Raw genomic sequence first — 12,976 nt, 5'->3', positions numbered from 1 at the left:
ATTAATTGTTAGTTCTAGTACTGTAAATTAGTATCAAATTAAGTAATAATTTTCTCACAATAATAGACCTAATAATTACACACAAAATTACAACATCAATTTTTTCTATATATATATATATATATATATATATATAGAGAGAGAGAGAGAGAGAGAGAGAGAGAGAGAATTTTTTTTTATATATAAAGAAAATATGTATATATATATATATATATATATAAATATAAATGTGTAGGTCTATGTATAAAATCTTTGGCTCCATAATCTCTAAAACAGCTTGATCAATTTCATTGAAATTTAAATACGTAGTAGCGTATCTGATGTTGTGCATGTGAAAATTTTATGAAGTTTGGTTGAGTTTTTCTTGAGTTATACTCAAGTTAAGGTCGAAAAAATTTGAGCTGGGCAGGTTAGAAGATTGGTTCGTTATGATTCTGCAAGTTGCAAGTTGACTTTTCTTTTTCTGTGGTATCTGTTGTTAACAATATTAAACCAAATTAAACAAGTTTTTTTTTAATATTATAATAAAATATAGTGTTTGTATCGTAAAACAGATTAATTTTTGATTTGACGTACAGTAATATCGTAAAATCTTCACTAAACAGAATTTTGCAAAAAAATGAAGTGAAGTAAGGTTAGAGAAAATTTATGTAAGTAACGTCAACTGAAGACGAGAAGAGTTTATTAAATTTAGCTTTTATTGTATAAAAAAAAAACACATACACATGAACCAAAATGTGTCAGAAAAATACTATAAGATTACTTTAAATCAAAACAAGAAAAATTTCAATATTGGAAAATATCTACATAATAAAAGTATTATGAAAGTTGTATAAATATAATAGTTTAATAGCAATATTTAAATTTCACTGTGTTACGTTAAAAATGTAGTGTATAAAAAAGAACATCGGGGTTTAAAGCTATTTATATGTCTTAACTTTGACTTTTACTAATGAAATTATAACTCATAGCTTTTTCCTACAAGTGTACAATGTGAGCCCTTCTTTGTCACGCGGCACACATCCCACCGATAGGAAAGTTCGTCCCGCACGTTAACCAATCGGGAATAAGAGATGTTACAGCTGCTTCATTCCTGTGGCTCACATCGAGTAGATCAGTAGGTAGCGGAGGCCCGTATACAAGATCCTTTATAAATGTTAAAAGAAAAAATCACACGGCGTCAGATCTAGTGTCTTGGGGGCCACCGAAAACAGGCTTTGTGATCGGGTCCGTGCAGCCCGATCCATAGGTTGGGAAAACGTCATTCAACCGATCACGTATAATTCTCTTTTCCATCTCGCTGTTGAGCAAAGAGCCATGTGCGCAGCATATACAAACAAGCAACTCCTGTTACGCCCGCTTCAGCGAAAATGATCGGCCCGTAAACTTTCGGTCAGGATACTGTTCAGAAAATATTTAATTTTGGGGGATCTCTATGGCATTGTAAGAGTTCACGGTGATTTTCTGACCCCCCAGATTCGGACGTTATATGTGTTAATTTTTCCAATAAGATGAAATTTTAATTCATCACTAACCATAATACTCCATAATACATCATCATCATGCTCCAACAATTCGATTGCAATAAAAGTTTTGCTGTGCTTGCCGACAATGCGGCTCGCAGAGCGTAGTTCGGCAGGTTTCGATATCTGTTACAGTTGTAAACAGTAGACTTATTCGTCAGCGTTTTCTTAAAACATTTTACACTGTCATCATCGGTTTTGCTGGTTTGCGGTTGGCCTTCCAACAGATTTTTTTTAACTACGCAGGATAGACTCCCTGATGCGTTCAAACTTTTCTTCAGACATCCTCGTTCGTCATTACTCTTCCCTTTACATTCATATCCCCGTTTCAAACCGATTCCGGCATCGACTAATGTTATTATCACTTAGAGAATCGCAGTTAAACTTTCTGCGGGAGGTACGTTGAACTATAACTACTGATCTAAATTTAGCAAACCGCAAAACAGAGATGGTTTTCTGTTCAGGGTCGCCATCTTTGCTAGCGGCCTGTCAGAAGAAACGAAGGGAATTAATCTACGGCCATACAAAAAACTAAAATTGCCCTTTTTTCTCTTTTCGATTCTAGCTTTAAATTAATACTGACACCTTATATAAGAGACACTGTTACAAATATAAATCCCGATTTTCTTTTTGTACAGTCGGTATTCATGTCTACAAAATCTTTCCAAACCCTATTTGGTACCCAAACCCTTGTGTTTTAGTATAAGTTGATAAAAAATTACTTGAGATAGATAACACCTTGTTTATCCAATTTTTCAGGTTAAAAACCATATGAAACTGTCAAATCTATCCGTAAATTTTGGTCCAAGATTTTCAATATATTTCAAATTTAATTTTTTTTTAACATTGAGCAGTTCAGGATCAACATTTTACAGAATTTTTTAAGGCCTGCTTTCTTCCTGACACAAGATGGTATAAACTAGATGATACCATCTTTTTGTTGTATACTTTTTTCTAAGGCAAGTTCGTAACATTTCCATTACTACTTTTCTCTGTTCATTGCCTTTTCTTTTGATACTTGTTTCGTATTATATTAAATCTCTATTCCTTTCTCTCTTTTTTCATTTTTCTACTAGTCCTTCCAAATAACATTAATTAAACCTTGTTTTTAACTGCGTGACGAATATAATTTTTCTTCCTTTTAATGATGATTTTGAGCATATGTCTTTCCTTATTCAACTGTTTACACATTTATTGGTTGTTTTAAGTTCTTCGTTCATTCTTTTATGATTTCATTTTCCGAAGCATAAAAATTTCAAATTGTCAGTTCTTTCTCCTTCTTTCTTCTTCAGTTTATCGTTTCTGAGCATTGTGTTGTAACACTCTACACGTAATATTTAATAAATCTATTTCTCAAGTTTTTATCTCTTACCACAAATATCCTTTTTTACCAGCAATTCCTTGGTCTTAGAAATTCTTGTCTCTATTTCTTTTTCACATATCCTGTCCTTAGTTATTCTACTTACCAAGTACGTAAATTTATTTACTCTTTCCATTTACTAACACTTTACTATCGCCTTTCTATGTTTGTTCTTATTTTACAATTCTTTGCTGCTATTACATTTTGATCAATATTTGCTGAAGTTTGTCAATTAATATAACCTGTAAAACCTCTGCAAGGTCGTCTTTTATTGGAGCCTGAAAGTGGTGGGACTGCAGCGCCGCTATGGTGGGAGAACTACACGGTCATCTGCGCGGCGAGAGCGCGTACGTATACTGTGCTCCCGCTGACATTTGAGCTGCTACCGTTGTCGTCCGCCGATATTAAATTAGACATGTATGTGGTAACAATATATAGATATACACATATGGACTTTCACACCATATATTATACACCAGGACTTTCGTAACCTACTCTACTCGTAAAAAATAATGGAAAAGGTTAAGGGGAAAAATTAGTGATTTCTTATGGTTATTGACCTGAAAAATCAAATAAAATTGAACCGTATCTGCAGTAGCTTTTGATAATTCTGGGGTGAAAACCAATAAATTGGAGTACAATTGGGGTGTTTGATGCCCAATAAATTCTTTAAACGGGTAATAAACACATAAAAGTTTTAAAAAAACTTGTAAAATATTTAGTTCTGACTAAAATTGTTTAAGATAAGTTGAATAAAACAAGGAAAGGTTAGAAAAATTTGAATTCAATTTATTACGATTTACTAGTATAATCGCGTAAACTGAGCGAACATTTTCTTATTATTATGATATATTTAATATATCCAAGAGTGTTATTTTATATCTTGTACGACTGACTTGATGCTATAACAGAGGTAGTGTAACTCGTTCCGTGGATGTTAGAAGTAAAGATTTCGCTAGCTTCTCCCACATCATCGATACAAAAGGGACCGGTGAATACATAGGCGGTCCTGTGCGTGTTGATTCTTTTCGTTATTCAGCTAACTACTTCTCACTGTCGGCTAATTGTAGCATCATTAGATGTACACACGATCGAAACAAAACGAACTTTAGTAAGGCTGTGATTATACCGACAAAATATATTACAAATGAATTGGATGCCGGAGGGAAGAGGGAAATAGTGTAGCGCGTACCGGAAGAAACGTGAGTTGTTAAAGGGGTATCTCTATATTTTATATTAAGGGGGTAGTGGACAGGTTATGGTATTTTTCTTTATGTATTCTTAAAAATCCCCTATCGTATAATTAATTGTACAAAAATGTATAATTTATTTATTTTCTGAAGATATAATAAAAACAGTTTAGCGATAATAATCTGAAAGTCTATGCATATTTAATCTTGTAGCTGTAGATCGGTTAAAGAAAGAGATTTTTCTTGTATTAAAGCACAACTTATCCAGAGCTTGGTTTCTAGCCGAAACTTTCCGTACGGAAAGTCAAGCCTTAACCTCCACTCCACCCTAACGTACAAAATGCAAAAGGAAATGAAAATTTAGGGTGAGAAAACAAGTGTCAACCGATATTAACTCCATCGAGCGGTACAAATGTAGACGTTTACTACTTCGTTATCTTTGAACGTATTGCCAGATTTGAGTTATTCTTCTTATATAAAATAAACTTAATCTGTTTTACAAATTTTATCCACGGCATATACGTATAAAATTATTTACGGCTGAAATGTTTCTTGCAGTATAATTCTTATATATTTTAGTATGAATTTTAATTAGAATATTGGAAGAGAAATGATTCTGTTATAAAAAAAAGTAAAGGTTAAAGCCATGTTTATTAATTCTATTATTCATCGTAAAATATTAGAATTGTAAGTAGATAATTTCATTCGTTTTATCAGTATCGATAGAGTAAAATAAAGGTAATTTTTATAAATTTTCGGATAACTTATCTGATTTATGTTAAAATTTAGTGAACATAAAAAAAATAATATTATTTTTTATAGATTAGTGTAATAAGATGATTTTAAGCTAAAATAAAAAATTAAGCATTCCTGTTGAGATAATAAGAAAGTTTAAAAATGTTCTTTTCTGCTTAGCTTCATTTTATCGAAACATAGTACTTATTTGTTTAATCGATTTAATGGTTTGATGAATTATAATAAATTTCGCATCGATCTAAAAAAAAGAAAAAACGTTTTGTTCTACAACTTTTTTACACTTTAACTTCGTTTCTTCGCATAAGTTTTGTCTTCTACTCTTTCTTACAATTATTAAATTGAGTAACCTGAATGTAAAAAAGCTGGCAAGGTATTGCCTGCACTTTTCCGGCTATTAATAATATTAATAATTAAAAGAGTTAAAGCAAAAATAAAGCAATATATATTTTTTTGAGGTGAGGAATACATTTTAAAAACGTTTTTTATATAAATATTCATATATAATTTAAACTTAAATTTACTTAAATACTGTGATTTTTATGTTTTGCAGATCTGATTGGTTATAAGCCGTAAACAAAGGCATTTAACGAGAAACGGTTTCCACCATCGTTTTGCTCGTAAAATGTTACGTTAAAATTATCTATCAAATTTTAATTCATTCCGAAGTAGTTCGAAATAACCTCAGTCAAATTAAAACATTTTTAATATTATTCTGACTATTTATTTTATTTTTTTGACCTTTAGTAATATCATTTCTTTATATTTTTCTAATGTATTTTGTTTTCTTAATTTTTAACTCGTTATTCTTTCTTGTCACATTTCATTAATTTAATTTAATTTTTTTCATTTTAAATTTATTTTTAACAGCAAATCTATAAATCTGTAACCGAATTCACATTTATCTGAAAAAACAACTTTTTTTCTCTACTTCGATTGTTACTCGGTTCTAATATATTTTCATCCGTATCTTTCGTTTATAACTTACATACATTCATATATAGTTTAAAAAGAAACGGTAATAAATTTCAAACTTTATGTTTGTATTTTACTTCCCCGGAGAATATAGCTAGTATAGCTTTATTAAACAAGAAAATATAGAGATCATGTCAAAAATGAGGTATCGGATTTTTTGCAATTCTTTACGTTTTAGGGTAAAACTAGTTCATGTAGGCCAAAAAACACTTGTAAGTGCGTACCTATGTCGCACTACTTTTGGTCTTATATCTTAGAATTAACGGAACCGATTTTCTTCAAATTCAGCTTAAGTATTTTTATATATGAGGCGTTGATCATATTATTTTTTTCAAAATTCTTTAAGCGGTTGGGGATATCGCTAAAAAAACCAATTTCGATATTTTTCAGAGGCGTTTTGGAGAAGACTTTATTAAAGCAACTTGGTTACAATACATATATGAATAATCCAAAAACTGATTGAAAAAATCAACCCCCATCTCTTAAAATTAAAAAAAATTATATATATATATATATATATATATATAGTTCTTTTGCTTTAACTCTCTTCAGTTTATGTATTTTTCAAAAAGATTTGGAAAGCTTATACTTCACATGTAGAACTATCAAGAAATGTTTTAAATTTTTTTAAATTAGACCCGGACCTAAAATGCAGAAAGAGTTTGGGTCTTTTGGGTTTATTTTGTTATTTTAGCCCTTATTGAAAATTTTAGTTAAGAAAACTTGATAACATTAACGTATATATGAATATTTTTAGAAAATCTTTCTTAAAATTCATTCCCCATCTGCATAAAATATAAATTCTATTTTTTTTTTTTTTTTTTTTTTTTTGCTGTAATTCCTTAATTTTTATTATTAACAGCCGTGAAGTCATGCAGTTTGCCAGCACTTTTTTACATTGGAGCTTACCTTTCCTGGCTTTTACTATCATCATAAGAACTTTCATATAAAAATATTAAATCATATTTAAAAAAATAGTAATCTGTTATATTTCCTAATGTGAAAGTTACAATCTGTTCAATTTGTGAATATTAAGCAACCCTCCCCCGCTGGCCGGTGAGATGAGGATGATATGTATGAGGTGTAAATGAGATGTAATTTTGTACAGACTCAGGCCGAACGTTCTTGAGATGTGAGTTTAATTGAACCCCGATCACCAAAGTACACCGGCATCCACTATCTAGTATTCAAATCCGTGTAAAAGCAACTAATCTTTCCTAGGAGTCGAACATCAGAACATTTGACTTCGAAAAACAGCTGTTAAACAAATTATTTGTGACGAGGTAACCACTAGACCAGCCAGGTAGATTATAAGTGTAATAATTGGCCTAAAGATTTTTTAATCGCTTAAAATAGATTTAGAAAGACTGTTTTTTTCCGGAAACTCGTAATCGAAAAAAGACAAAATTTATACTTTTATTTACCTTTTCTCCCTATCTACTTTTCTTTTTGTTTGCAAGTTTTATTTATGACGTAATAAAATAACAGTGTAAACTGTTAGGTTTCAGTTACAATACGGCCATTTATACATATATTTTTTAACGTTAAAAAAAGGTTAAGATTATTGCCGAACAATTTAGCTAGGGACCAATTTAGCGTGATAACTAATAGGTATAACGGTTACACACACATCTATACAGACATCTTTGTCTCGGTCGACGGATGTGGCTGTTCGATAACACTTCCTGGTAATGTAATAATATATAAGCTTAATGTCTACTCCTTTGTGTTGTTTTGCGTGGCCTACGCGGTTTACTCTGCTTTGAGTGTTATTGAGGCTCGCAGTGACGACAGCTTTCTGATAATAACTGACTCTAGGAGTGTAATTAAGAGCTTGAACTGCAGAAGATCTGAGCCCATCGTTCATATTACCCTCTCAAGTGTAAATAAGACATCGGTGTTTGTGTGGGTTCCGGGTTATTGCGGTATCCTCGGGAACGAACGATCTGATGAAGCTGCCAAGAAAGCTACAAAAAATGGCCTCCGATTTAAATTACGTGTGAGAGCGACTTCACGAAGGCAGTCCGTGTCAAACTACGTACTCCGTGGAATAAGTTCTGGCTGATGAGTCCATTTACAGCCTTACATGGCGTCCGGGAGAACGTCTTCTAGGAATTTTTATCCCAAACAACGATAAAGACCAAGTGATGCTATTGGCTGAGGATTGGATACACAAAGCAACCCGCACCCATCTATTTGACTCTTCTCAGAACTGTGAGGTGTGCAATGTAAAATGGTCCGTGTACCGCTTACTCCTAGATTGTCCATTTTTCGGGGCTCTTCGTCGAAAATTAAACGTGGGTTCAGATGTGTAGGGTTTGCTCAACGGAAGAAATATTTGAAAAGACTGTTGTAGTTTCTCTGTGATAGTGGGATGAGGAATTCAGTTTAACGGTTTTGCTTCCGTAATATCACTCACAGAATAATGTGTCGTAATAAAAATAGTCTAATAGTCGCGTTCCTGTTTCTATATTTGTCATCCGATATTTGGTGTTTATTGTCTAATTAATTATGAGCACTTAATTTTATTTAAATGTCGCTAATGACTTTTATCGTTGATGCGACTATAAACAAACAATGAAAAGAAGAAGACTTATATCGCGTTTGTTTTATTACGTGGAAATATTTTCAACATCTATACACTCGGTAAATTAATAACTATAGTATAGTTATTAATTGATCGAACATAGATAGCTTAAAAATTTCATATTGTATTAAACTGACACGTAAAGATGCTGAATCATATTAAATAAATAAACAAAACTTATTTTCATTCTGTATATAGAAAACACAGAGTCGTCCAAAATATACATCAAGTAGCTACAAGCAGTTTTTAAGGTCACAATAGATGTTATAACAACAGAACTAATACAGTTCTCGTACATTACATAATATTAAATAATTATCTTTAACTTTAAAATAGTTTTCGAAAAAAAATTCCTTTTTTAAATCTTATTTTTTTATGGTTCTGTTTTTTATAATTTTCCTTTTTTTTAACTATTTGCAATAAATAAAAAAAAGAAAAGTTGATTTTCTATTTTTTGTTTTAAATATAAATGAACTTCGGAGATGGTTGATAAATTTACATAACATATTGCAATTAAGGTATTTTTTTTAGAATCAAAATATAAAACTAAATTTCATTGTGGAAATTAATTTTTAAACAATAGTATAAAAATGTATTACACAGAAACACGTGTAATTTTTTGAAAATGCTACTACATATAAATTAACGGATCGAATTGAATCGAAATAAAAATGCTCTAATACTTGTGTATTCTTTCATCAAGAATTAAGTTTTTCAGAAAGATTTAAAATCTTTTTAAAATTAATAAAATAATTACTAAAAAACAAAAATCCCAACTACTAATTGTATACATATATCCAAAGTAATTATGAAAAAGGAATAAAATATAGTTAAACAAATTTTTATCTCTTTTCTTATAGGAAATTTTTAGGATGCAGTAAATTAGTAGTCAGCGATGTTTGATGTTTTTTCCTTTTTTTTTTCATGATGATATCGCCACAAGCTTGAAGCTTGCGCGTGGGATATGGAAATCTAGCGAATAAAATATGGCGTGCCTGATCGAGATTAGAACCCAGGACTTCCGGATGAAAGGCCGAGACAATACCACTCGCACCACGGAGGCCGGCGAAATTGTGAAATTTATTTTACTTTTACATTTTACTGTGTATTCGGATACATGTTAGTCTTATCAAAGTGCATGCTATTAAAGCACCATCTCATAGAGCCTACACAGGCACTCGACACCCGACTACAACGTGAAATGTAGAAGTTAAATTTCACATCGCTGACTAACTCATTGCATCCTGAAAAAATTCCTGTAACAAAAAAAATAAAAATTTGTTTACCTACTTTTTGCTCGTTTTTCATAATTTTTCTAGGTAAATGTGTATAATTAGTATTAGGGGTTTTGTTTTTTAATGACTACTTTAGTTTGCGTTTTTTGCTGTTTCCATAAATTTACCACTCGATATACTAATCATCTAGACCGGACACGAGTATAACTGTTTTTTTAAAAACATTATGATACTTAAATAAAAATTTGAATGTTAATGAATGATAATGTACGTGCGGGTAACGAGTGTATGTGCTAGCCGTGATCCATTCCTGCTTCCTTTTGATGAGAAAATTTGTTTTATTTTATCTCAAGAACGATGAATTTTTCAAAAATAATCACTGGTTTTTTGCGGTTTTATGGACCATCATAAATTTGAAAATTGCGTAATTTTTTAATCTTTGACCCCCGTTGCAGCGCTCCCCTTTTATGTTAATAAAATTTAAGATAGCCTATGTTACTTCTAAACCAAAGACCGGTTTCTACCCAAAAGTTGGTTATAATCGGTTGTATCTGTAAAACTACAAAAAGGAACAAACATACATACTCGTGCATAATAGTTAAACGCATGACTACTCCTCTGTAAGTAGTGGGGTAACAAAGTATTTGGTACCGCTTTCTGTTTCAACATAGAAGTGCAAATAACAGATTTTTCATACGAGGATTAATGAAGTTGAATTTTTTTTTTCAAATTATTTCAGATCTATATTCTAAGCCTGATGAGATTTATGAACTACATCCGTTTAAATATTGATCCAGCATTATTGGAAATTCCTGATTAAAATGCTGATTAAAATAAATTTATCAGAGCCGTTCAAACATTAATTAATTCAGTAAAAAAACCAAAAAAAAATCAGTAAAAATATGAAAATTACTGCTGAAAATGTAAAACTAGAGGAACTAATAAAATTTTGACAGATTTAAATTTCCGGAAATGGTTCATATTGGATCTATTTCTTTCCGATTAAAGTAGAGGGAGTGTATTTTACTCGTACATCGTTTTTTATTGTTAAAAATATAACACGTACTTCTACGGGGGCCATGACTATGAGTTTATAAAACGTCAAGGGATTTTAAAAAAGCAGAAAACATGTTTTTATATGTATTATATTTGTATGAGATGGAATTAAAAAATTGACGGACTAGTTTTGTAGCTCGCCAAAAGATGACAGCATAAGGTTACGCGTACGATAACGCTAACTTCTAAACTTTTTAATGCGATGTGCGAAGTGAAATCGCGGTGTTGTTAAATTGTGTTTTTTTTAGTGCTTGAGTTTTCTCAAGTTGAAATTTTGGACAAAAGAATTGACAGGAGAGTGGAAGAAGTGTTAGGAGAAGACCAATTTGGTTTCAGAAAAAGTATAGGGACAAGAGAAAACATTTTAGGCCTCAGATTAATAGTAGAAGGAAGATTAAAGAGAAATAAACCAACATACTTAGCATTTATAGACCTAGGAAAGGCATTCGATAACGTAGACTGGAATAAAATATTCAACATTTATAAAAAATTAGGGTTCAAATACAGAGATAGAATAACGATAGCTAACATTTACAGGAACCAAACAGCAACAGTAATAATTGAAAAACATAAGAAAGAAGCCGTAATAAGAAAGGGAGTCTGACTAGGATGTTCCCTATCCCCGTTACTTTTTAATCTTTACATGGAACTAGCAGTTAATGATGTGAAAGAACAATTTAGATTGAGTTACAGTACAAGGTGAAAAGATAAAGATGCTACGATTTGTTGATGATATAGTAATTCTAGCCGAGAATAAAAAGAATTTAGAAGAAACAATGAACGGCGTAGATGAAGTACTACGCAAGAACTATCGCATGAAAATAAACAAGAACAAAACAAAAGTAATGAAATGTAGTAGAAATAACAAAGATGGACCTCTGAATGTGAAAATAGGAGGAGAAAAGATTATGGAGGTAGAAGAATTTTGTTATTTGGGAAGTAGAATTACTAAAGATGGACGAAGCAGGAGCGATATAAAATGCCGAATAGCACAAGCGAAACGAGCCTTCAGTAACAAATATAATTTGTTTACAACAAAAATTAATTTAAATGTCAGGAAAAGATTTTTGAAAGTGTATGTTTGGAGTGTCGCTTTATATGGAAGTGAAACTTTGACGATCGGAGTATCTGAGAAGAAAAGATTAGAAGCTTTTGAAATGCGGTGCTATAGGAGAATGTTAAAAATCAGATGGGTGGATAAAGTGACAAATGAAGAGGTATTGCGGCAAATAGATGAAGAAAGAAGCATTTGGAAAAATATAGTTAAAAGAAGAGACAGACTTATAGGCCACAACTAAGGCATCCTGGAATAGTCGCTTTAATATTGGAAGGACAGGTAGAAGGAAAAAATTGTGTAGGCAGGCCACGTTTGGAATATGTAAAACAAATTGTTAGGGATGTAGGATGTAGGGAGTATACCGAAATGAAATGACTAGCTCTACATAGGGAATCTTGGAGAGCTGCATCAAACCAGTCAAATGACTGAAGACAAAAAAAAATATTATTTAAAATTAAAGTCAAAAATTTTTGTTATTAAATTTTATTGTTTTGTATTTACGTTACCAGATTTGGGCTTTGAAAAATCTTGCGTATAGTAAATTTATTAATTTATAAGTTTACCTAACTTAATCTCTTAGGATAGTAATCTAAAGCTATAAACATAGATTACACATACGCTCATGTATTTTCATTGAAATGGAGTACATATATATATATATATATATATATATATATATATATATATATATACATAGAGTTATTAGTTGAAGTCACGATGTCGATTCCAATTTACCTTAAGGTAAAATGATCAAAACTAGGAAAATATACTTTAAGTGAAAGTAAAAATTATTTTATGTAGGCTTAACAGGTATAATAATTCAAATAGCTATGTAAAATAAGATTTTAATAAAAAAGTTTTGTTTCAGCTTTAATAAATTACATGTTTTTTATATTAACCTTTTTTAATTTGAATTCAATTTAATACTTAGCATAAATTAAAAAATAAAAAAAAAAAATTTCCGGCTCTATTAGGACTGGTTTATTCACAATATCATATAATAAACCTTTTTGCATATTTTCATATATTAAAATATAGTTTAGCAATATTATGATTTCATAATATTTATTTGCCTACGCCATCTGTTCAATTAAAAAAAAGTGTTGTTTATTTATTTCTTGGATTTTTTAAATTTTATTTTGTAAGCGTCAAACACTATTTTTTGTGAAATAACTTTTCAAGTAAAAATACAGAAAAAATTATTGCATATTTTTACTTCATTTTAAATATTTTTTTTTAA

This window comes from Lycorma delicatula, chromosome 4, assembly GCF_047948215.1.
Source record: "Lycorma delicatula isolate Av1 chromosome 4, ASM4794821v1, whole genome shotgun sequence".
Classification (NCBI taxonomy): Eukaryota; Metazoa; Arthropoda; class Insecta; order Hemiptera; family Fulgoridae; genus Lycorma; species Lycorma delicatula.
The sequence above is the reverse complement of the archived record's forward strand: the minus strand, read 5'-3'. Positions refer to the sequence as shown.